At 34.5% G+C, this 24,638-nt stretch overlaps 1 pseudogene; it reads left to right on the forward strand.

The window, feature by feature from the left end:
• The first annotated feature begins 22,463 nt into the window (after positions 1–22,463).
• On the forward strand, positions 22,464–22,564 carry LOC141571385 (U6 spliceosomal RNA; annotated as a pseudogene).
• The last annotated feature ends 2,074 nt before the right edge of the window (positions 22,565–24,638 follow it).

Genomic DNA, 24,638 nt, shown 5'->3' on the forward strand with positions numbered 1-24,638 from the left:
TATTTAGTCACCAAGAGTTTGCTGCATGTAACCATAAGTAGATCCACAGATCACTATTTACCTTAATGGCTGATATAAGGCAAAAATCCCTGGATGCCCTACAGAGAAAGAAAAGATGGAGAGTGAAAGTACCGAAAAAGCACTTGTGTGATTGATTCCTATGTCTCTAAATGAACCAAAATCCTGTAATTACATTTCTTATAAATGGGATTTTAATTATTGTTTATACTAAAATTCAACTTCTCTAGTTATATGAACAATTTTATAAAGACTCCTATTAATCCGTAGTACCATCATGGTAAATTCCTCCCTAGATGGAAATTAATTTTAACACATTTCCAAGAATCAAATTCCTGTAATAATTGTAAACATAGGAGAAAAGAATCCAGTAAAATAAATCTACTAGGTGAAAGCATTTTCTAGAATGGACTAATAATAATAAAATAATACTATATTCATCCAGAGAGTTTAACTTTTTTCCATTATACCTAACAGATCATTGAAGTTCCTGTCTTTTAGGGAGAATAATTTTCATACTCTATGCATACCCACAAGACATATAAGTCTCAAAAATTTCATGGCCTACGGCACACTGGGGCTAATCTAACTTTAAGGTAGGTAGATAGATGATATAGGTGATAGATAGATAGATAGATAGATAGATAGATAGATAGATAGATAGATAAATTTTAAATCAAGTGCTTGTATATTCTACACACTATAAGAAGGCCTTTCATAAATCATCTTTCTTATCTTGTACAGGAATCCTATAAAGCAAGCACTTTAAATGAGATGTGAAAATTGAGGCCTAAAGCTGAATTGCCCATGATCTTTAACTTAAATGGCACTCGCAGTATTCAAACTTGAAATTTGAGAACATGGAGACTCACCCATTTATTCAATAGAAATGAATGACTAATTATGTGCCAGTGCCATTCTAGGCATCATAGATCAAGCAGGGAACAAAACAGACTGTGTCTCTGCTCTCCTACAGTTTATATTACTGAGAAGAGACAACAAAAACATAAATGTGTAATGTATCAAAAATTAATGAACATGATAAAAAAAAAGTATAAACCAGGTGAGGTAAGAGAATGAAAGCAGGGAGTCTAAGACCATTTTTTGTAGGAAAGGAAGGCATTTGACCAGAGACTTGAATGAAGGGTAACACTGCCATCGAGCTATCTGGATGAAAGGCATTTCTTGCAAATGGAAAAGACCAAAGACTCAGGTGGGTGTTTGCTGGATGTGTGAGAAATATTGCAAGGAGATCAGTACTTGCTAGAGGGGTATGAGTTGGGAGTATTGCAGGAGGCAGGGTATGTAGGAAGAAAAGCAGAGAAGTTATCAGGGAAAGACCACACAGCTCTTTGTTTGGCATTTTATTCTAAGTGACATGGTAAGCCATTTGAGGACTGTATGAAAAGAGGTGACAGGGTCTACTCCTGTGTTAATAGGCTAACTCTGGCTGCTGTGGGAAGAGTTGATGGTAAGGAGGCAAAGAAGAAGAGACAAATTAGTAGGGTGATTCTCAACCCTATTAAGCAATTTACTATTCTAAATAAATCTAAACTACCTATACAACTGATTATTAAAATAACTCAACATTTAGAATAATTCAAAATTTCAAAGCCCCATTTATAATACCAAAAAGCAATAAATAGCAAATATTTTAAAAAACATGTATTTTGATATGTCTTTTTCTGCAAAAATACATGCAAGCAATGACTAGTGGTCAGATTTTAATACTCATATGCCTACTGTAAATGTGAAAGCTAAAAGGGCTGACCAACACAGGGGTTTTATACTGGCAAGTCAAAGACCAAGAACAGCACAGCAAGTGATGATGTCGTTTTTTGAAATGATGAAGAAATCCTAATAAAATTTCAAACAAAACTAAATATAACCTTCATTCAATTTACACAGCATATGCATACCTGGAAAATTCCATGTACATAAATTAAAACAACAACAATAATACATCGTGTTCATAAGTAAAATGGAATTAGATTCTAGGCTCTGAAATGCCCATGGATGTGGAGCATTTAAAAGTAAAGCAGGAGGGACGATAAATATTTTCTCTGGAGGACTATCCTATGCATTGAAGGGTATCTAGCATCACTGGCCCCTGGTCATTACAGGCCTATGTCTTGTTCAATCCATCTGGCTAATGAATATGGCTCCACATATTTTAAAACTGCTTCCGAAGGATGGTGTTATCTACCTTGGGAATCGTTGAGTCAGGAGACGAAAGCAAAGGCCAGGTAAAAGAGTAGCACGAGAGGTGATGATAAGTGACTGATTCAGGATATAAGGTTAGAAATGACAGGATTTGCCAATCACTGGGTGTGAGATGTGAGGGAAAGAAAGGAGCAAAGCATGACTCCATTTTTTTCCAGCTTGAGATACCACATACAAAGACAAAAGCCCTTAATTGCTATGGTTACACCATCTCTTCATGTGTGATAATTATGAGGCTACTGGGAAAGTCACATCTAACCAAAATATTTCTTCAAAAACTATACTTAGTGCCTAGAAATACTAGAGGTTTTGTTAATTACGAAAAATATATTCTAAAATAGAGTGAATTAGATTTAAATTTTCCACAGTAATATTCCATTAATATTCATTAAGGACATCAAGGGAAAGGGTATTTTAATGGGAAAGAAAACAATTACTGAATATGCACTTCCAAATGAAAACTGGTCTGGTGAGAGGATATATGAGGACTGATAATAGGCACTGAAAGTGGAGCTGAAAATGTGAAAAGAAATGTAGAAAGGAGAAATGGATGGAGAGTGATGAGAAATTTTGTTAATTTTATTATTTTGCCTAAGACTGGTTATGATCAATGATGTATTACTCATGTCCAGTCTGATATATGCCAGCTATGTTTCACTGAGCACCAACCCATCTGCAATGCTAAATAAATAAATAGACTTCAAATTGGAAAAAAACGGGGAGAGGGTGTGTCCGTTTCCCCTGTCAGCCTAATAAGAGATGAGGCTACCATCTCTTTTAAGAATAGCAGGATATAGTTGCAGGCTGTTGTAAATCGTGACATAGTACCCATGCGTTTACAGTGGGTATCTTTCCCCTATAGGTCAAGGGAGTTTACTAAATTCTTTCCTTGACCTGCCTACCTTCTTGTTCCCAGACCAAGCCATAGCCATGCCATAGGAGAGAAGACAAGCCTAGGAAAGTCTTTCTGGGTCATGACATCCTCTGAAGTCATATTTCTCAATGTAAATTTGAATAAGGGGCAAGAATAAGAAGTCAATGTTCTAATTTCAATATGTTATCTCAATCCTTCCATATGCAGAATACTCTCAAATAATTCATGGTATTATTACTATTTCTCAGAACAGTTGAAAACTAATCTGCTTTCCTTTCACTTTCACTGGGTCAGTTTGATTTACATAACAATACTGGCTGCAAAAGGGAGTCTTTGTTGGTGAGACCACTATAGAGCTTGAAGCAGCTGCAATGAAAAACAGGAAAAAAACTATGATATTACCCTCTGTCAAACACAGAAAACGTGTGATTTTTGCAGTGGTTTATATCCTGCACTACTATTTGACAAGCATGATGTTGAACTGCATTAAATATTAATTTGTATAATGTAGTAGTCATATAAAACTAGGCATAAAACACAGCAGGGGAAATTGCATTTTCTTACTGTTAAGACTATTGTTACAGTCATCTAGTACCTCATGCTGTCATCCTACTTAGTAGATTGATGTTTGTTTTCCCAGCACACATCGACTGCCATCAATAGCATTACTAACTTGTCTACTGTTATGTTGCCCTCAGAAGTAGTAAATCTTGCTGACTGTGAAAAGGTCTTTAGTTTCTGAGACTACTCATAATCTCCTGACATGAATTTAATCAAAATTTTGAAATGACATGTTGAAATGACACGTGAACGCTTGTTTCTAGCAAACACAGTTTATGTTCAACCTAGGCACAGCTTTGGTTTTGAACTATAACTTATTTCATGATAGAGGGCCAGGGATAACTTAACTTCAAAGTGTTATTTTCCTTTGTTTCACATGTGCAGTCTGTATAAATAATGTCTCGGTTTTCTCTTAAGTCTCACTAAAGGAGGGTATTTGCCAAATAGGCCCATTTACCCTTTTCCCTAGTCATTCCCGATTTACTCTAATCTTCTTGTTCTTGTCATAAGTCATGAAACTATTAGTTTGATTCCATTTGCTCAGAACATCCAGAACATTGTTTTACAAAAGCTACAAAGGATTGAATACCTATTATCTAAAGGCAATTTATTTCTTTTCTATTTGGTTCCACTCCTATGTCCTTTGTTCTTGGCTCTCAATATATATTCACATCCATAAAATACCTCTCACTAATCTCATACCCTCTCCAAGACTTGCCTCAGGCATTCTTCAATGGGAGCTCATCTATAGACTTTCAGCTGATGAATAGCAAGAAAATGTCACTCAGAAGGAGATGGTTACAAACCTGGCCAAACATTATGTGCTGTTATATGTCTCTACACTTTCCCATCCATCCACCTTCACTAAATGTAACTTTTCTTGATTTTCATGTCTATTTTAGAAGGAATCTCAAAATCTGAGGCTCATTCTTAGCTCAAACTTAAGCAAAGAATATGGAAGAGGTACAGAATTTCAGAAAATCAGTGAAAAGAAGTTCTTTTGATATCTTTGTTTAAGGACATATATTCATGTTGCATGGATAGGAAAAGCATCAGGAACTAAACTACGGAAATAAGGACATTGAAAGTGTCTCATGAGTTATAAACTCCTTGTGCATTGCCTAATTCCACCTGGATTTTAAAGGATCAGAGCTATGTCCACTTTTGGGGGCAAAATTAAACTTACACTTTTCAAATAGCTACAATTACTCTTAGTTTAAATTCCCCAGAGAAAAGAAAATCTACTTTATTTCACCTAGTCATTTATACACTCACCTAGATTTTTGCATTGATTCAAATCAAGATGATGTATCTTGCTTACCCCATTTTTGCAAAAGCCTTACTGTTGTACAGAAAAATGTGATGCAGAGCAGTGGTCCTTAACCACTGCGTACCCCAGAAAAAGAGGACCTTAAAAACTTTAAGTTGACATAGCTCCTCATTTCTAAAGTCTCCCTGGAGATGTTGATAATCATTTATGTCTTCAATAGAAAATCATTGACAAACATTTCTGTGGCATGCAGGTTCAAGAATTTAAAATTAGATTAAATGTTTTTTTGTATTTATTGCCATTTTATTTCACTAATTTTATATACATATAAAATTATCAAAATACCAAATAAAGACTCTTCTTATTTATTTGAAATCATCTGCTATCATTATTTATATATATAAATTATATATATATATATATATATATTTATATATATAAATTATATATATGTATATATGAATATTGACTATTTCAACATGATTTCAAATAAAATTCCTCCCAGATGTAAAAATAGAATTAGATATTCAAAAACCATTTTGGAAGTTTTAATCATCTAAACCAAGGGTTTAGAGTTGACTGGTAAGTCTTCCTATGATAGCCTGTGAAATATATTAATCACAGGCCACTGGCTCAGTGGACATTCAATAAATAACAATCGATGAAGTTGGAAATATGTTGTTCTAAGTTGACTCTCTAGTTTTAAGTAACCACTTTCAAAACTGCACCTTAAAAATATCATGAACATAAAGAATATTTATGAGAGACAGGTCGCTTCATCCCTTCCAAACAAGTGATTTAGTTCTGGCAGGGCTTGCTGAGTCTCCAATATTCAGGCTTTCATTTCTATAGTCCAACACAAGAATAGGAAAACAACCTAAGTATGTATTATTCCTGTCAATCAGAAAACAAAATTGAATCCTGAATAATAAAGATTAATGATATCTATATTGGAAAAGATTAAAAGAACATTTTTAAAAATTAAAATCAAGAAACATGCCCTGTTGAAATAATTTAAAGAAAAGAATAGAGTTGGAAATACAGAAATTACACACCATGGACAAATATATAAAGATTTGGGAGGGTGACAAAAAAAGACATGTGTGAGTCATAGCATAGTCACTCTTGTGTCTGAACTAGGGACTACAACTCATAAACATTAATCAGAAAAGCAGACAGTGGTTACAGTAGAGGAAAAATTACCTAATTTTCACCATAATAAAACAGTTGAACAATTTGTAAAACTGAGTTGTGAAATCTCTTTATTACAAATACTTTAAGGATACATTAAAACTGATCTCAATGAAATAGCTCAGCCAGGTTGCCATGAATCCAAGCAGAGCCTTCTGCTTCAATTGCTGGATCTCCTGCACTGAAATCCCTAGGAATCCCTAGGAATGTTAACAATTGATTTTACTAGTTGTGTTGTATGTCTATTCTATATTGCAAGTCTATAATTATCATAATGATTGCATTAGCAAATAACCTTAAATATCTACCAATCGATAATAAAAATCTTTTAGTTTCTCTCCCACTCCACAATAACTTCTAAATTTCTAAATGTCATTCTTGATGATCTCTGATATTCTAGATCATGATGCATTTTTAGAGAACAATGTGGTTTTTTTTTCTCTCACCTGGATGAAATTCAGCACCTAGCTTATGTCAATCATTCCCTTTCTGGCATTTCAGTGCCGACTATGGAAGGAATTGTTGCCTTCACATTGACACTGATTATACAAAACAAGCCGTGGCCTCCACTTAGGGTATAAAAAGAGAGCACAAATATGGAGTATCGAACACAACACTAGCAATGGTCCTTTGGTTGAAAGACTTAGCTGCTGGAGGATTTAAGTATCCAGACATTATTCAGAAGAGACTTGAAACACATGTGAAAATGAAAAAGGTATCATTTAGGAAAAATTGAAATCATTAAGAAACAAACCTATAACAATTGTCAGCACAGAGAATGGAAGGAGTGCATACAAACTCATTTTAAAAACTATACTCTTGGCAGTTAGCCAATAACATAGCTTGGGTTGAGAAATAGAGTACTGACAAGAATCAAGAATAAAAACCTAAGAAAAGTCATCATCAGTGTTATCTTTTGGGTTTAAGATATCAATTTTAATAACTTCTAAAAATAGTTTAAACAATTCTTTTGTATCATAAGATTTTAATAAACTAATATAGTATTATTATGATACCGGATTATGTTGCCAACAATATTTTTTTACTTGAGAACAACAGATTGTCTAATTAAATGTCTTTTTTTAGGAAACTGCTAAAAACGCAGAAAAACATTCATATTGATAAATCACACCCTATGTTTCATATTAAGATTATCTACTACACATACACACACACACACACACACACACACACACACACACCAGAAACCAGAGCCTGTATCATATATTTTTTGCTTCTATAATTCCTATTTTCTGTTCCTCCAATGCTGAGCTCTCTTGTTTGTACCTATGAAAATAGTGAAATAATCTTCTCCCCGACCCTTTTCCACTTCATAGTGTCACAGGCTTCCTTCCAAATGCCGTTGGAGTGATTCTTCTTCCATGAACCCAAACATAACCCCTTCACCACTATGGGCAGGATCAACCATCCTCGACCACATTTTCAATTCCCTATATTCTTGTGAGAGTTCCCATAGGGTACTGAAATGGGTTATAGGATAAGTCATGTAGAGACAATTGCAAAAATGGTTATCAGTTGGAATTCCAGACGTATGACTTGAGTTTATCAGCTGGATAAATTTAATGAAATTATTGAACTTTCCTGAGCTTCCATCCCTTCATCTTTAAAGTGGAACTGAATATGTCCACCTTATAGGTTACACTAAAGGTTAATTGAGTTCATATGTGAAAAGCCTATCTCACAGCATCTGTCCTGTATAAACAAGAAAGGGTGGTTATGATGAGGATGAGGATGAAGATGAGGTGATGACCTACCCTCACTGACTGCGGGGTCTTTGATTCTTTGAAAGCTTGATGTAAACCTTTGTAATCTGCTATCTCCAGAGTCTAGGACTCTCTACACTAGAGATTATCAACAAATCTATGTTACATTGAATTTTTAAAAAATATCAACTATAAGCAGCTGCTCAGGAGATGATATGTAGCAATAAGAAAAAAGTGTTAAATGTAAGAAAGGACAAATAAAGACTACATATGGAAGATTTTTATGTAGCGGTCAATAGGTAACAACTGACAATGTAAAGCAAGGAAATGATGTGATAAGAATTACTATTTTAGAAATATAGGCAGAAGCTTGGAAGCCTGGAAAACAGATTGAATATATACATATGTATGTATTATATATAATCTATATATATATATAATACATATATATATAATACATATATATATATGGGTGGTATAAAAGTAATTGTGGATTCTGCAATTATTTTTAACCTTTTAAACCGCCATTACTTTTGAACCAACATATATATATATATATATATATATATATATATATATATATATATATTAGTTTCAGCCATAAGTTCTCATTTCTATTATTATAAATTTTAGAAAAAGAACAAAATTTTAAATTATCATTTTTAAAGGATCTTTTGTTTTTGTTCTATTTATTATACAATGCTCAATCCAGGATTTGCATATTTTCCCTTATATATTTTATGCTCTCTGCCATATATATATTTTTATGAGGGTGACAGGTGAAGAGAATGTATGTGAAATTGCAAGTTCCTTAAAATACTTGTAACCAAATATTAAAAGCTAAGTAATTATAGAAAAAAATGTAGAATTACAATAATTTTCTAGTTATTATTTACAGGGAGGAAAAATTTACAAGAATATAAAGGTCCCTTGGTTGATTAGTAGGACATTAAACATTTCAGTCATATTTCTGCATTAGGAGATGAGTTATTATCTTTCATGCTTTTTGATGCACTTAATACTCTGTAGAACTATCCGTGAGCCTCAGTGGCTATTTACCTTTCTTTGCAATGTGTCAATTTTTAAAGACTGGGAAAATTTGAACAACAAACCTAACACCACCAATATAGTATTCTTAAGTGTATCAGTTTGCTAATGTATATTTGATCTTTCTCATTACCATTATTCCTACAATAAAATTATAGATCAACTGTGAGTTGGACTTTGAATAATTTTTAAAAATAGAAATGCTAGTGATTCATACAGATAAAATACTATTTTATTATAATAATAAGCATGAAATACTGGGTAACTATCCATTGCAGCTGAATGATATTATTTTGTCCAATTAACAATATTCTAATCAATTATGACATCAAATAAATTTAACCTATACACCAGTCTTTTGATAAAGTACATTTCAATGAATCTCAGCTACATCGCTTTTGTTGGAAAATAGGTGGCTAAGACCAACAAAATATGTCCTTACCTAGCTATAACGTGACCATAATAACTAAAAGAATCATTTGATTTGTAATTTCTTAGGATGTTGGGCTGACTCCACCAGGAATGTAGAAATCAAAGAAATAGTTTACACTCCAGGAGTCAATGGAAAGAGAAAGATGAATCAAAGGTGAAGGAATAGAATCCTGAATATTTGCCTATATAAACATTATGTCAATTACAGATTTGCTTGTTAGCCACGGAAGCAGAAGGAAATAGTCACCAAGGCAAATGTTGTGAATGCCCCTATCTCCTCTGTACAGCGGAAGGAAGTTTGAAGTGTTGTAGATCCAGTGATAGAGATAAATGTAGATAATTGTAGCCAATGGAATTTAAATACTCTTATCCCAAAAATGAAAAAATAAATAAATAAAAATTGATGAGCTGGATTCATCAAAATTGATAACTTTTGCTCTTCAAAAATGTATGTTAAGAAAATTAAGACAGGCCACAGACTATGACAAAATATGTACAAAACATACATTTGATGAAGGGTATTATTCAAAATACATGATAAATTCTTACAATTCAACAATAACAAGACAACTCAATTTAAAGAAGTCAAAATACCTGAATACACAATTCATCAAAGAAGATATAAATGGAAATATGAACATGAAAATAAGTTCAACATTATTAATGATTAGGAAAATGCAAAATAAAAATACAAAGAGATACCACTACACACCTACTGGAATGGCTAAAATAAAAAATACCCAGTGTTGGTAAAGATTTACAAAAACTGTAACCCACATGTGTTGCTGATAAAAATGTAAAAATAGTATAATCACTTGGAAAGGAATTTGGTAACCTCTTAAAACATTAACCATATGCTTACCACATGGTCTTTAGAAACAAAAATAAATGTTTACAAAAATGTAAACACAAATGTTTATAGCATTTTTATTCATAATAAACAAATGATGTCATCTATACATATAAAATAGTACCCAGAAATGAAAAGGAAAAAACTGACACATGCAACAGTATGGAAGAATCTCAAAAATATGCTAAATTAAATAAGTCAGACACACACAAAAGCTTTATGTGGTTTTGTTTATATGAGATTTCTAGATGACAGAAAAACCATAGAAATGTAAAGCAAATCGTAGTTGTAGAGGGAAAGAATGGGAACGAGGACTGACAAATAGATGGGAAGAAACTTTTGGGGATAATGGAAATGTTCTAAAATTGGATTGGAATGATGCTTGCACAACTCTATGAATTTAGTAAAACTTATCAAATTGTATGGGGGAATTTGAGGACTATAAATTTTCCCTCAGTAAAACTTTTAATAATGTTAGACATTAAGGTCAAGGAAATCTCTATTTTGGTTTTATGAAACAAATAAATATATAGGAACTCATGGGGCATAAGATAATTTTAGAAAATGAAGAACTTCCAGTGATAACATGTAAAACATCAAATTAAAAAATGATTAATAGTTGGATATTTCTTAATTCTATTCTTCAACTGGTTCATTTTTTTAAAACTATGAGACACCACTGAATTTGTTGAGATAATGTATTCTTAATTAATGAATTAATCCTAAATGTAAAACTAAGAATTAGATTCTATTGATACCTGGAAGGAGATTTTCGATGATATGGCAAATTTATTTTGAAAATAGTTAGAACCACAGTATTATCTAATTCACTCATTTAAACAAATCCAGAACCTAGTAAATTTATACCCAATAATTTTTACTTGCTCTATTATTTTGGTATTAGCTCCTAAAATAAAAGTTTTGCATAAAAATATCAGTTAATAAAAAATTTTATACAATTAAAATAAAACATTAAAGATAAAAATACACAAAAACTGTCATTGAGGTTAAACATATACTTCAAATATTTCAATGTTTTTACATTACTAGATTAATTTCTTAATTGCATTAATTTCAAATTGCATAATTTGAAAACCAAGCACATACATTTTTCTAAAGATCAAGAAATCACATTCTAGTCTAAAATCTAAGAAAAAGCTAATATTTATTAAACTAACATTGATCCTCATAATTGTACAAATTTAAAGATATACCAACAATGAATGTTAGAATAATGTAATAAAATTACCAATTTATCTTTTGTAGATTTAAATAAGCATTATTTTGATAAGCTGAAAGTCTTAAGGAGTAGTCTTAAGACCAGGTGTCAGTGCAGATACAGCCTACTCACTTGAAAATTGCTAGTTCAGCGACTTTATTCTGACACATACTTAGTAAAGCAGTCATTATTACATCTGGTTTCTGGGTTGAATCAATAGTCATTGATAAAATGCCTTCAAAACAACATATATCATTTTGTGTAATATTGGAAGTGCTACTTTTGATAATGTAACAGTGTCTTTAACCTTTTTTGGAGGAAAAACTAAATGCATTATTGTCCCTATAATGATAGGAATGGCAAATACTAAACAGTATTTCTAGGAAACCAAATCTATTTTTTTCCAGTGATACCTCAATATCAAAACAATTGCTTTCCTTTGGAGAAAATAAAAGTTGACTTTAAAATGTCAGATCCTGGAGAAATCTCTAAAAGCAAGGACCTTTTCCTTCAGGACTTAATTTCAAGGACTCTGGATCAGAGCACTTTAAAGAATTCTCTCAGGAATTAAACACACACACACACACACACACACACGTGCTCATTTATAGCTAGATTTACTAACTAAATATACTAATATTCAAAGATGTAAATTACATGGACAAATCCAGTTTAAAGATACTAAGCTTCATATTACCAACTATATATGTTCTTTAAGTTCTTTAGTAAGCACATGGGTGATATCGGATGAAACAAAATATTACAAACAATTCTGAAATTCTTAATTATATAATAATAATACCACATTTTCTATTTCTTAGTACACCTATGTTTTGGATATAACTATATATTCTATATTATATTTTTTATTATTTTTTGCTTCTCATCTGTGAATTTATATGCTAAAATGCAGAGATGCAAAAATAAAAGATAAAAGTTTTTAAATAGTTTAAAATTTTGTATGTGTTTTTGTTTGTTTGATTTTTTTATTTTTGTCCTAGCAACTGTTTTTTGATAACAGAAAACATCCAAAGAAATTTAAACTCAGTTACTACATGACTCCTTTTATGTATAAGTGTGTATATATATATATATATATATATATATATATATATATATATAAATTACGAGATTCAATACATAAAATCAGTTGGGGAAGGGAAACTAGAAAAATGTTAGCTTGAGTTTCATTACACGATGTTTAAGACAAATTATGCTAAAGACCCACACATAACATTAATCCTTTCCTTCCCATGCTATTTTTGACACTGAGCATCTTTGACCTAACTGCACACACCCTTGATCTGACTCCTTTGTAGTCCAGGAAATTTACTGGATTATCTCTTCATCCCATTTGCCCAAATTAATTAAAAGGCAAAATGCAGCTGAATTCAATACTGAGGCAAAAAAGCAACTGATAAATCAACTATGAAAAGCAAAGTTTTTCAGTCTCAAAGTATTGAATTTCATAATTAGCTAGACTGGATTTATTCAAGAATTATAATTTTCTGTCTTCAACTAAGAGCTTTCCAACCAGTCTTAGCTGGGCAAAAAAGAGCTAATCAGTCCATTAAATATAAGCATAATGTTCTTTTTAAGAAGTGTAATGATTACCTATTTGGTATGGGGCTTTGTAGTCAAATAGACATAAGTGGATCTAAATCCTAGCTCTGGCAGTCATTTTCAATGTGAGCTAGAAGTTACTCAGCTTCTCTGAGCTTTGGATGGAAAAAAAAAACACACTATTTAAAACCTATACTGCCATTGGTCCTTCTGCCATTAGAATGTTGTGAGGCTGGGAGTGGGAAGCGTCATTCATGTTAGAGGAAAAACACATTCTAAACCTGTCCATTCAACCTACCTACGGCTGAAAGACAATGGGATGAGACAAGACTGACCTTTCAAAATCTTGGCCAGATCTCTGATGCTCCTGGGAGACACAAAGAGTGGATGACCATGTCTTCAGCAAGAACATAAATACATTTTTGGACATGCAAGTGTTACTCTGATTTCCAGTTAAAGATAGAAACGTAGCATGTTCTGACTGATAATATCAGGACAATTTCATAAGAGCACCTAGTGGAGGGCACCTGACAGAGATGTGGAGTTAAGGGATGAGGAAGCAGGTTGGGAAGAGCAATTTACCTACAAAATAAGATGTTCCATTATAAAAGTTGGGATGGTCGCAGCTGGCCGATTAGCTCAGTTGGTTAGAGCGTGGTGCTGATAAAAGTTGGGATGGTCAAAAGCTTTTCAGAAAAAGGAATGTCTAATATTTAACTTTATGTTGATATCCTACATTTTCTGCAATGTAACCTTTTCCAAAATCAAGACAGGTCCATTTTGTAAAAGTACCCTGTAGACCCGTGCCTCTTGTTTTCGCCCTACTCTATCAGCCCACCCACAATTTCAAGCACATCTGCGGAGGACAGTCTTGAGCAAACCTAATCATCCCGCGCACTGGCCCCCTACATGCGTGCACCCCCTGCGTGGGCCAGTCTGCCCCCTAGCCTTCTCACCATATGCCACAGGAGCTTGTTCATCCTCATCCAACCCCACCCAGAATGCAGGTAAGTGTGCACAGCCATGTCAACCTTCAGCCACTGGGGGCAGGAGATGGCGAATGGCTGCTCAGACTCCCGTCCTGGGGGAGGATCACTCTGGGAGGCATTCCGCACGCTTCTCAGTAGGCTCCAGTGAAGTGTAGCCCTTACTGCTTGCGACACCAACAGCACACCTCACATGGGCTTTTCCTCCTTCCCTGCCTCAGGCCTCTTGCCTCCGTATTCTTGCTGCCTGGGAACACCTCCCAGACCGACTACCAAGACCCTTGCCCACCCATGACTCTGCTTTCAACAAGACACTTTGTGGAAGTTGTTTTAAGGGGTAATAGGGGGAGACAGGCTCCATTCTCTAATCGAGCTAGTACAGAGCTGAGAGGGCAGCAGGCTGTGGGAGAAACAAGGCCCGGCAGAAGCAAGCATTCTAAGACAGGATCTTAAGTAGCCCTGCCATTCCTGTAGGAAGTGTGATGGAGACTTGAGTTAATCTTACTTATATCTCCAATGACAACAAAGGGCAACCCCTCAAAGGGCAACGTTACCTAAGTTATGGTTAAATAGTAGCCTCACTATTTATGTGGGAAGAAATTCATTTAACAAAGCGGATTATGAGAGTAAGAATTTCACATTATGAACCACATTATTACTGTCAAGATCTTCAGTTTCAGTCAGCTGATATATCTCTAAAGTTCAGTTTACATTGTTATCAGGTATAATTTTTAGTGAGATATTCATCAATGATCAGGTGGCACATTTTGAACCTAAGGCCATTCTGTGAGTTGGTGACAATCTATCTTTTAAAACTTAATATTTCCTGAAACTCCCATTCACGTATCTGTTTGAGCCAAATTATTACCTATATACATTTTGCATCTTACAGTTCCCTATATTTAGAATATCCTTCATTGATATCTACTTTTTATCCATTTATCCAGGCCTACCTGAAATATGTCACCCATAAAGACTTCTCCAATCATACCAGACTGTATCTATAAGTTTCATGGTAGTCACTTACCTCTTGGCATAATTATTTATATTTTTTTTCTTCCATATCACTGGACAACATTTATGCTTCATTCATCTTATATATTTGGGATTTCTGAAGAGTTGAAGGTTAGACTTGATCAACTTCTCAGTCTCCTTCAATATGATGGTAAATTTTTTATTGCAAAGTGTATTGCTGCCAGCCTTTCTTATTGGCTTCCAAATTTCCATGTGCCCCATTCCACAATCCACCATTTCATACATCCTATTCTGAAGCCTCATTCTGACTCTGTCCCTTAAACAAATACCTACCTGTCACCAATATTTTGCTTTCACCCAGATTATCATCTCTCTTCTTATTACAGGGTAAACCGCCAGTTTAAGTCTGTTGTTCAAGTGTAATTAATAGCATTCCCTTTTACTCTCAAAAGTTTCCAGTTTTGGAGAATACAGTCACCTTATTTATACACTACATGTTTTGTTGCTTTTCCTTCCCCTCTGTGCTTCATCTATTCTCATACTACATTGTATAATATATATCACTATTGCAGTATATATAATATTTTTTAAGTGAGGGAAATTGTCATGTAAAATGATGTAACATAATCACTTTGCTCCGGGCATGCAGAAAGCCTTTCCTTTGACCAACATAAATGTCTGAGCCCTATTAAGTCTGAAAAACGGACACAAACCAGAATGGGTGGGAAGAGAGATTGCATTTGGCACAGCTTCAAAAACATCATTTCAGGAAGAAAAATCCAATTCAATTTTCAGAATGACCAGTTAAACCAATCCATGACAGGTCTATATAATCAATATCTACTGCCACTTACTTTGGCAGCATTCCTGGAGAGATCATTTCCCAAAATTGTCCTCTTCTCAGTCACTTTCTATTGTTTTTTATGTAAATTATCTTGGCTTGTCTACTGTAATCCATTTTTTTTTGTTTCCACTACAATAAAGAACTGAACCAACATACTGCATTACATATGAAAGAATATATATTTTTCAATCCCTGCATTCATTTCATGTCTTTGTATAGTATGCTGTAAGAGATAGATTAAACTATTTTCCCACTTTCATAGTTCTTGTAGATAATTTTAACCCACCACCAACACCAAGCATTTCTATCTGTATTATCTACCCTGCTTTCAAAAGTTGGCATGTGGGTGTCTGCCCTGCCACATCAGGAGCAGCTATGGATCTCCCTCTTTAAAAAATTAGTGTTTTTCCTAGTCAGCAAAGTCTTTGACAGTAGACATAGCCATTGGTTAAAGAACTGTTGTTTTTTTTCTATAGTCACATCTGATAAAGGCCTTCTGTCAAAGGATAGCACTCAGTTAGTTAGTGTGGAACTACTGAAGAGAAATGGATCAGGAACTGCTTTTACTTTCCCATTTAAATACCCCTCAGAACCCCCAGCAGCTTCCCATTGCAATGAGAACAAAATCTAAACCTAGAACCCTGGATGACAAGTCTCTGCATGGTCTGGCTGCTGCCCTCCTCTCCAAGTGGGTCTCAACCACTCTCTCCTTTGGTCATCATGTTCCAGCCACACTGGTCTCCTTTCAGCTGCTGAAAGAACACACTAGTCCCTTTCTCTTCTCTGCCCAGAAGGCACTTCTTTCAGCCCTTTAGGTAATAGGCTCATTCTCATGCTCCAGTTCTCAGCTCAGGCATCACTTCCCCAGAGAAGCACCCCCTGACTGCACCATACAAGAGTTTCTCCAGTTAGTTCCTTCAGTACCCCCTTATGCACTCCATAGCTCTTATCACAGTTAATTTTCTTATATGTTTGCTTACTTTGTCATTGTCTGTCTACACATTAGGAACTGTGTCTTTTTTACCCAAACATCCCCAGCACATAATGAGTGATCAATGATTGTCTGTTATATAACTGACAGTCCCAAACAAGACTGATACAGACAATGCTGCGCATGGTATCATTTTTTCTGCCTCCTTTCTGCTAGTATCTGGTGTCTCTCCAGCAAACTATCAATTCCTACAAAATGAATGGATCTCAACTTTGATTGCTGGGAGCAAAGAATTAAAGCAGCCAATCTCTGATCCATGGGAGGAGGAAGGGATGAAGGAAGGAAGGGACACCCCAGGGGAATGAAAAGAAAGCCGGTGACATTGTTTAATCCTAATGGCAATTAGAACTCCAGATAAATAGACCAATAATCTTTAATCAGAGAAAGAGACATTTTCTCTGAAATGCCCTTGTAGGCTATCCCTGGCTAACAATTACTTATCGTAAAAAGAAACTAGGATCTATAAACCATGGATAATGGTTACAAGTGCTATATCACACATAAAATACATCTGCTTACTAATTTGATTCCTGCAAATCTCACATAGAAGTTTTATCTATTATAAAAAGTGCATGCCCATTGAAGGAAGATAGGACCTTAGGATCCACACTTAAGTCCCCACACTGCTCTTTGTTCCACCTTCATGGTCTGTATCATTGAAATTATTTAATAAAGCTTGATGCTGAGTAGGATTTCTAATTTATGAGAATCTAATTTGATTATCCAATCATGTGTGTTAGCTCAGCAGTGAATTAGAATCTCATGTAGAGTTTAAAAAAATACCAAGATCCAAGAATTGAATTGTAGGGAAGAAAGAAAAAAAGTCTGCTGAAGTTTGTTATTCTGTTATTCAATCCTGACCTGGAGAAGTGAAAATGTAACCAGAGAGCTTCAGGTAACACCAGTTGCAGTGGATTGGAGAGGAGTCCCCAAAAGATGTGCCTATATCCTAACTCCCACAACCTTATGTCTTCGTCAGCTAGGGATGCCATAACAAATTACCATAGACTGGGTGGCTTAAATAACAGACTTTTTTTCCCCTCACAGTTCTGGAGGCTAGAAGTTTTTAATAAAGGTGCCAGAAAATTTAGTTCCTGGTGAGAACCCTTTTCCTGCTTGTAGATGGCTGCCTTCTTCCTATGTCTTCACATGGCAAAAATAAAGAGAAAGAGGGAACAAGCTCTCTGGTGTCTCTTCTTATAAGAGCACTAACTCCATCAAGAGGACTCTACCCTCATGACCTCATCAAAGCCTAATTACCTTCCAAAGGCCCCATCTCCACATAACATCACATTAGAGGATGAGGCTTCAATATATGAATTTGGGGTGGGGGGCGGGGTGGTGCCATGTTTCAGTCCATTGTACCTGAGAAGGTGACCTTGTATGGAGACAAAAGGTCTTTGCAGATATTAAGCATCTTGAGATGAGATCTTGGATTATTTAGACAGGTCCTAAATCCAATGACAGGTGTCTTTATAAGAGAAAGGCAGAAGGAGATGGAAGAAAAGGCCATGCAAACAGAGGCAGAGACTGGAGTTACCCAGGGGAGGAGGAAGCCAGGGAAAAGCTGTAGCCAACAGAACCTGGAAGAAGCAAGGATCAGTTCTCCCTTAGGGCCATCAGAGTCAGCACAACCTGTAGACACCTTGATTTTGGACTTCTGGCATCTAGAACTGTGGGATAATAAATTTGTGTTTTAATCTAAGACAGAAAAAAAAAACAATTACTAATGCTCAAATTGCACCCCGATCCAATTTCATCAATATCTTCTGGAAGTGATGCCCTAGCACTGATATAGTAACGCTGCCATGTGATTAAGGTTGAGAAGCTCAAGCCTAAAGTGTTATGCCTTCCAGAGTTATTATCACTTTAATGAGGGTTTCTTCATTTTGAAAAACAAAAAATATTTTTCACCTCCTAAAAAAATTGTGCCCAATGGTAGATACTCGGGAATGTATTGGAAACGAGGAGTTGTGACAATAAGTGTTAGAGACTTCTGGATCCTTTCAAATCTGTTGTCACTTATATTATGACTAGAAAATAATTTTTGAAAAGAAATTTGAAAAATAGGCTGAGAGGCACTATGAAACAAGCATTTTTATTTCTTGATAGTGCATTAAAAATAGTAATTCTAAATTAGCCTGTGACGCAACATCAGGAAGCTGGGTGTATTCTTTATGTTACAATTTCCTATAGTTTTTCTTCCCAATGTATCATCTTAATCAATAGAACCAATCTAGCTATACCAAGTGAAATAAAAACACAAAAATAACCATGGCCTTACAAGGAAATAGAGACAGTTCATCTAACCCCAATCCTTCCATTTCAACCTGCCATCAGAATTCAGTGCAGTTCACCTCTTCATCTCTATTTTTAAAGAAAAGAATTAGTCATACATATTGTTAAATTGGCTTCATCCCCAAAGAATAAATGAGAGATGAACCATACTGTACAAAGGGTCATTACTACACTCAAAAAGCCATTTGCTTACAACAGGAAATCAATGTAAAGCAGTCTTACAACATTGCATGACATTAAATGTCTATAATCACTTTATTCTGCTTTAAGTTGTATAGATGTATTCTGCTAACATTCTCCCTCTATAATCTCTCTCTAAGAAAACTCATCTCCTTTCACAACCACAGGGATCACTTATAAACTAATAGCTCTCAAATCCCCATCTAGATAACTGATATCCCTTCTAAGCCCCAGAGGTTATATGGTGCAGTGGATAAGGATGTGTATACAGGCTTTGAAGCCAGTGTCTCTGTTCAACTCCCAGCAACCACTCAGAGGCGAAATTATTTATCTTCAAGAAGGCTCATTTTTATTCTTAAGTTGAGAAAATGCATGCAGCCCAGCGTCTGGCAACAAATAAGTACTTGATAAATGTTATATTTACTTTAATTATTATCATCAAACCTAGCTACATAGATGTCCCAGGAATACCTTAAATACAAAATTGTCCAAAGATGAATTCATTGTTTCCCCCAAATACTTGATTAATTTCTGTGAGCTTTACTATATTCAATAACACCATCTCCTTTTGCAACCAATTGTGTGACCCCCCACACACACACACACTTTTTTTATTCCTTCTTCTCCCTAATTTCCCACATTTAGTCGCCACATTCTCTAGCTCTACCACTGCAGTGACTCATTAATCCATATTCATCAATCCCCATTGACATGCCCTGAATTCAGGTCATAATCACTTTGATATTGCAATTTCCTTGTAACTGGTCTCCTAAGCTTCAATCTTTAGCCCTCACATTGCTTCCTGATTTCTTCCAGCAACACAGATCTGCACTGGAAATGACTCTCCAGTGCACTCAGATGCTTTACTTAACATGCCATTTAAGGATTCTCAAAATCAGGCCCCAACCAGCCTATCTAACATCATCATCCCTACAATCTTCTAGGGAGGGCCTCAATCATACTCAACTCATGATAAATAATACCAATAAGAGTCACCCACTCCCATGGGCATTCTCAGAGATAAATGTAATTACCCGATTACGGACTATAAATCTATTCCTCCAGCAAATAGGATAGAATACAAGTGAAAGCAATGTTACTATATATACAATCTTTATGAGATTCTAATTTATAGCTCTTAAAGCAAATTATGTGTAAACTTTGGTACTTCATAATTAGTTTTTAAAGGATTACCAGATTTTTGTCTCTCATTAAATCTTAATAAGTTTTTAGATGATAATGTTATGGATGAGTAATGCTGGCCAACAGCCTAAAATTTAAATTAAACCTAAAAAGCCATTGTGATACCTCCTAGTACACTCTTTTCTTTGAACACTCTCCTTAAGACATCTTATACCATAATCCACAAGCTCCCGTCTCTTGAGTACTTAATTATATCAAGTTCCCTCTGCCTCCCATGCTAATTTGCCCTTCCTTACTTGTACTTATATTCTCACTCATCCTTCCACTCTTAGCTTAATTAGTATCCTCTATTTGAACATTCTCTGACTCCATGAAAGAGTAGATGCACTTCCTCCATGTGTTTGAATTCCAGACAGTTCTGAAATTCTAAGTACAGATCTCAGCTCTAGTTGTAATGACCCCTAAACTGCAAATTGTAACAACCAGAATTATCCAAGAGAAAGAGTCTAGGAAAGAAACTGATATTGAAAACCAAGATAATGTACAACTGCAGTGACTGCAAGGAAAGAGTCTAGGTATAAGTCAACTGGATAGAAATCACAATTTCTAATCAGAAAAATGTTGAGCAGACTATATCTAAGAAGACTGAGACTGCCCAGATTATCTAAAATGCTGAATTGTAGTCACCAGCTCTTCTCATAGGTCATGTAGGCCCTCAGCCAAGAATGGAAAAAAAGCTCATAGAGGCCACTTTTGCATGGAGTGAAATTTATACATTCCCTTTTTTATAGGAATTTACGATATTTTTTCCTGAGACAGATAGTGGAGAAAAAAATTCTCTAGGCAAAGAAAATAAATATGAATGTATGAACAGGGAAAAGAAAAATAAACCTTTACTTAATATACCAAATTAGAAAAAAAATGGAAAGACAAAATATATATATGGAATATCTTTAATTACTAATATAATTTAGGTATGCTAATGTATGCAAATTTAAAAACAGAATCAGGGACCAAAACAGAATGTAGGCTGAAGCTAGAAAACACTGTTCTTAAACTCTTCTAGGGAGAAAATGCTTCATCCTACTATAGAAGCTGTCCAATTTTTTCTTGGTGCTTCAAAATAAATTTAAAGTAAAAATTTCAAAACTAGGCTATAATGAGGCAATTTTGAATTAAAACATCAAAAAGTCCACTCTGATTCCCATTGGCAAAAATTTTCTTGCGTTTAAAAGTAAAATTTCAAATAAATTTTTGTTGACTTTAAATGCAGCAATCTCTGTTAAAATTATTCTTTATAATATTTTAAATAAATGTAAAAGGTTTACATAAAACTTATTACTGTCAAATAAAAATATCAACCTCACCAGAACAGATGAAGAAAAACTTAGAATCCTATGTATGATATGTATATATTCATTACATAGATAGATACTTAAAAGGTAGGTAGGTAGGTAGATAGATAGATAGATAGATACATAGATAGATAGATAGATAGACAGATAGATGAATGATAGATGATTGATATTTGCTAACCAATTTTTAGGGTTTCTTAAGAATATTTCAATTAATCATATTAATGTCTTAGTTGATCTTATCAATAAAAAGGAATTTGAACTTCCGTCAGGTACAAAGTAAAAGCCCAAAATCTATCCTCTGCTTCCCAATCAAGCCATGTTCCCCAGCTCAGGGCTACATTCTGGAGAAAGCAACATCTTTTTTTCTAATTCACACCAAGGCTGGCAATAGATTTTATAGTTCTATAAAAACTCAAGTGTCTGCTTCTTTTTAAATACAAAACCAAAGATATCACATAATATCTGACATGTGATACCCCCTTGTATTCAGAGGAAATATTTATTCATACATGCAGGCATGCATGCATGGAACAAATATTGATTTTACACTTTACCTGTACCAGTGCTCTTTTAGGTGTAGGGGACACATCCCAGAGCAAAACAGAAAGAAATCTCTGTTCTCATGGAGGGTTTATACTCTAGTAAGGAGATACAGATTCTAAACAGTACAAATTAGTAAAACATAAAACGTCCAAAAAAACATAAAGCAGCAATGCTTGCTTCAGCAGCACATATATGAAAATTGCATTGATACAGAGAATATTAGCATGGTCTCTGTGCAAGGATGACATAAATTCATGATGTGTTCCATATTTTTCAAAGACTATAATCAGAGACAAAGAAGGATGTTATATAACGATAAACAGAGCAAACCAACAAGAGCACATAACCCTAGTAAACATCTCTGCACCCAACATAGGAGCACCTAAATATACAAAACAAATATTGACCCCATAAAGGCAGAAATCAATAGTAACACAATCATAGTACAGGGGACATTCACCCCTCCACTGACACCAATACACAGATCTTTCAGACAGAAAATCAACAAGGAAACAGCAGCCTTAAATGACACACTAGATCAGAGGGACTTAATTGATATTTTAGAGCATTTTACCCCAAGCAGCAGAGTATACATTCTTTTCAAGTGCACATGGAACGTTTTCCAAGATAGGCCACGAGTTAGGCCACAAAACACGTCTCAATAAATTTAAGATTAAAATCATGTCACGTGTCTTCTCTGACCACCACAATGTGTGAAGCTAGAATCAATTACAAGAAAAAAGAAAAACAAAACAGAAACACTCAAACATGCTACTAAATAATGAATGGGTCAACAATGAGATTAAGGAAGAAATCAGAAGATACCAGAGACAAACAAAAATGAAAACATAATGACCCAAAATCTATGGGACTTAGTGAATACAGTCCGAAGAAGAAAATTCATAGCAATGCAGGCCTAAAAGTGTTTATAAAATGCTTCTCTCTCTGTCAGTTAGAGAGAATCCAACAAGTTAAAAAGTACAACCTAAGAGTTTAGGCATTTTACTTAATAGAGAAAAAAATGTCAGTATTATGCTAAATTATTTAGCCACTTTCCTGAAAACTATATTCCTGCAAATTCTTTCCCTCCACTCATTACTAACATGAAAATCCAGGTAGATTTAATTTTATATCTCCATCAGTAATTACCATCATCTTGACAGAATGTTTTCAGTATTCATCCATACTTGCAAGTAAAACCCTGAAAACATATAAAGATCTATGACACATGTAATTTTTTCCTTATTATAGAATAGTTTAGGGCCCCCACTTAACTACATCTGAGAGAGAAAAAAATTTGAACCATAGCCACAATTAGCCATACTGATGACAATTACAATTTGCAGTGAACCTGTCCTCCCAAGATTTCATCTCTGTGCGCCAACATCTAAACTGCCATGACATTGCCTTAGCACTCTTTAGACGTATTAGGCAAGGTGTTTTTTACAGAGAACATTACCTTTATCCTTACTCAAATGGCCACAAAATCTGCCAAAAACCGAAACTGTTGTGTAATCAGCTTGGTTGGCACACTCAACAGAGTTGGCGAGACAGAACAAATGTTATAACCAATATCCACTCCTGATGCTGCTCTATAAAGTAAAACATGTTGGCTCTATTTCATGCTTACTATGAGCCTAAGGGGGAAAAGGTACGTGCAGAAAATACCTGATATATGCAAAGTACCTTGATATGGCACTATCAGACTATGGTGTTAAGGAATTCTGAATATGGAAATTCCATCTCAGACTTCAAAACAGTTTTATTTACCATAATGATCTTATATGAGTGATTTTGCCAAAAAGTAATTCTACTATGTGAATCCAAAGCTAATGTGGTTATTTAGCCTCATTTTGAAAGCTTCAATAAAGATTGTCATTTCTTGTTCCTACAGAGACCTTTTAAAATCTGAAATTTAACTATTCTAATTTAAAGGGCAAAACAGGAACTACCAATTAATATTATCATCTAAAAATAACATAGATAACACTTGATAAAGTATCCAAATATAAAATTCCTTTCTGATATTAGAGAGAAAAATTTCACCACCACCCTGGGGGGAGAGGTGGGGTTGTAACCAGGAGAGCACAATTTTTAATAAGTTATCACAACTTGTTTCTGAAATTTTTCAAACATTGTCTAATTTGTATTCTCTTGAGGGACTCTACAAATTTTCCGCAGAATCTGCTTAGAGCAATGTTATTTAACATTTACTAGTCTTTCAAAATTTTAAGACTCTTAAAACTGTAGATCTAAGGTATGGACAACATACATACAGAAAGACTATGGATATGATAAAAGGTGTTGATTCCAAATATCAGAAAAAATAATTCTCTACTCAAGCAGCC

This window comes from Rhinolophus sinicus, linkage group LG04 (genome assembly GCF_036562045.2).
Source record: "Rhinolophus sinicus isolate RSC01 linkage group LG04, ASM3656204v1, whole genome shotgun sequence".
In the NCBI taxonomy this organism is placed as follows: Eukaryota; Metazoa; Chordata; class Mammalia; order Chiroptera; family Rhinolophidae; genus Rhinolophus; species Rhinolophus sinicus.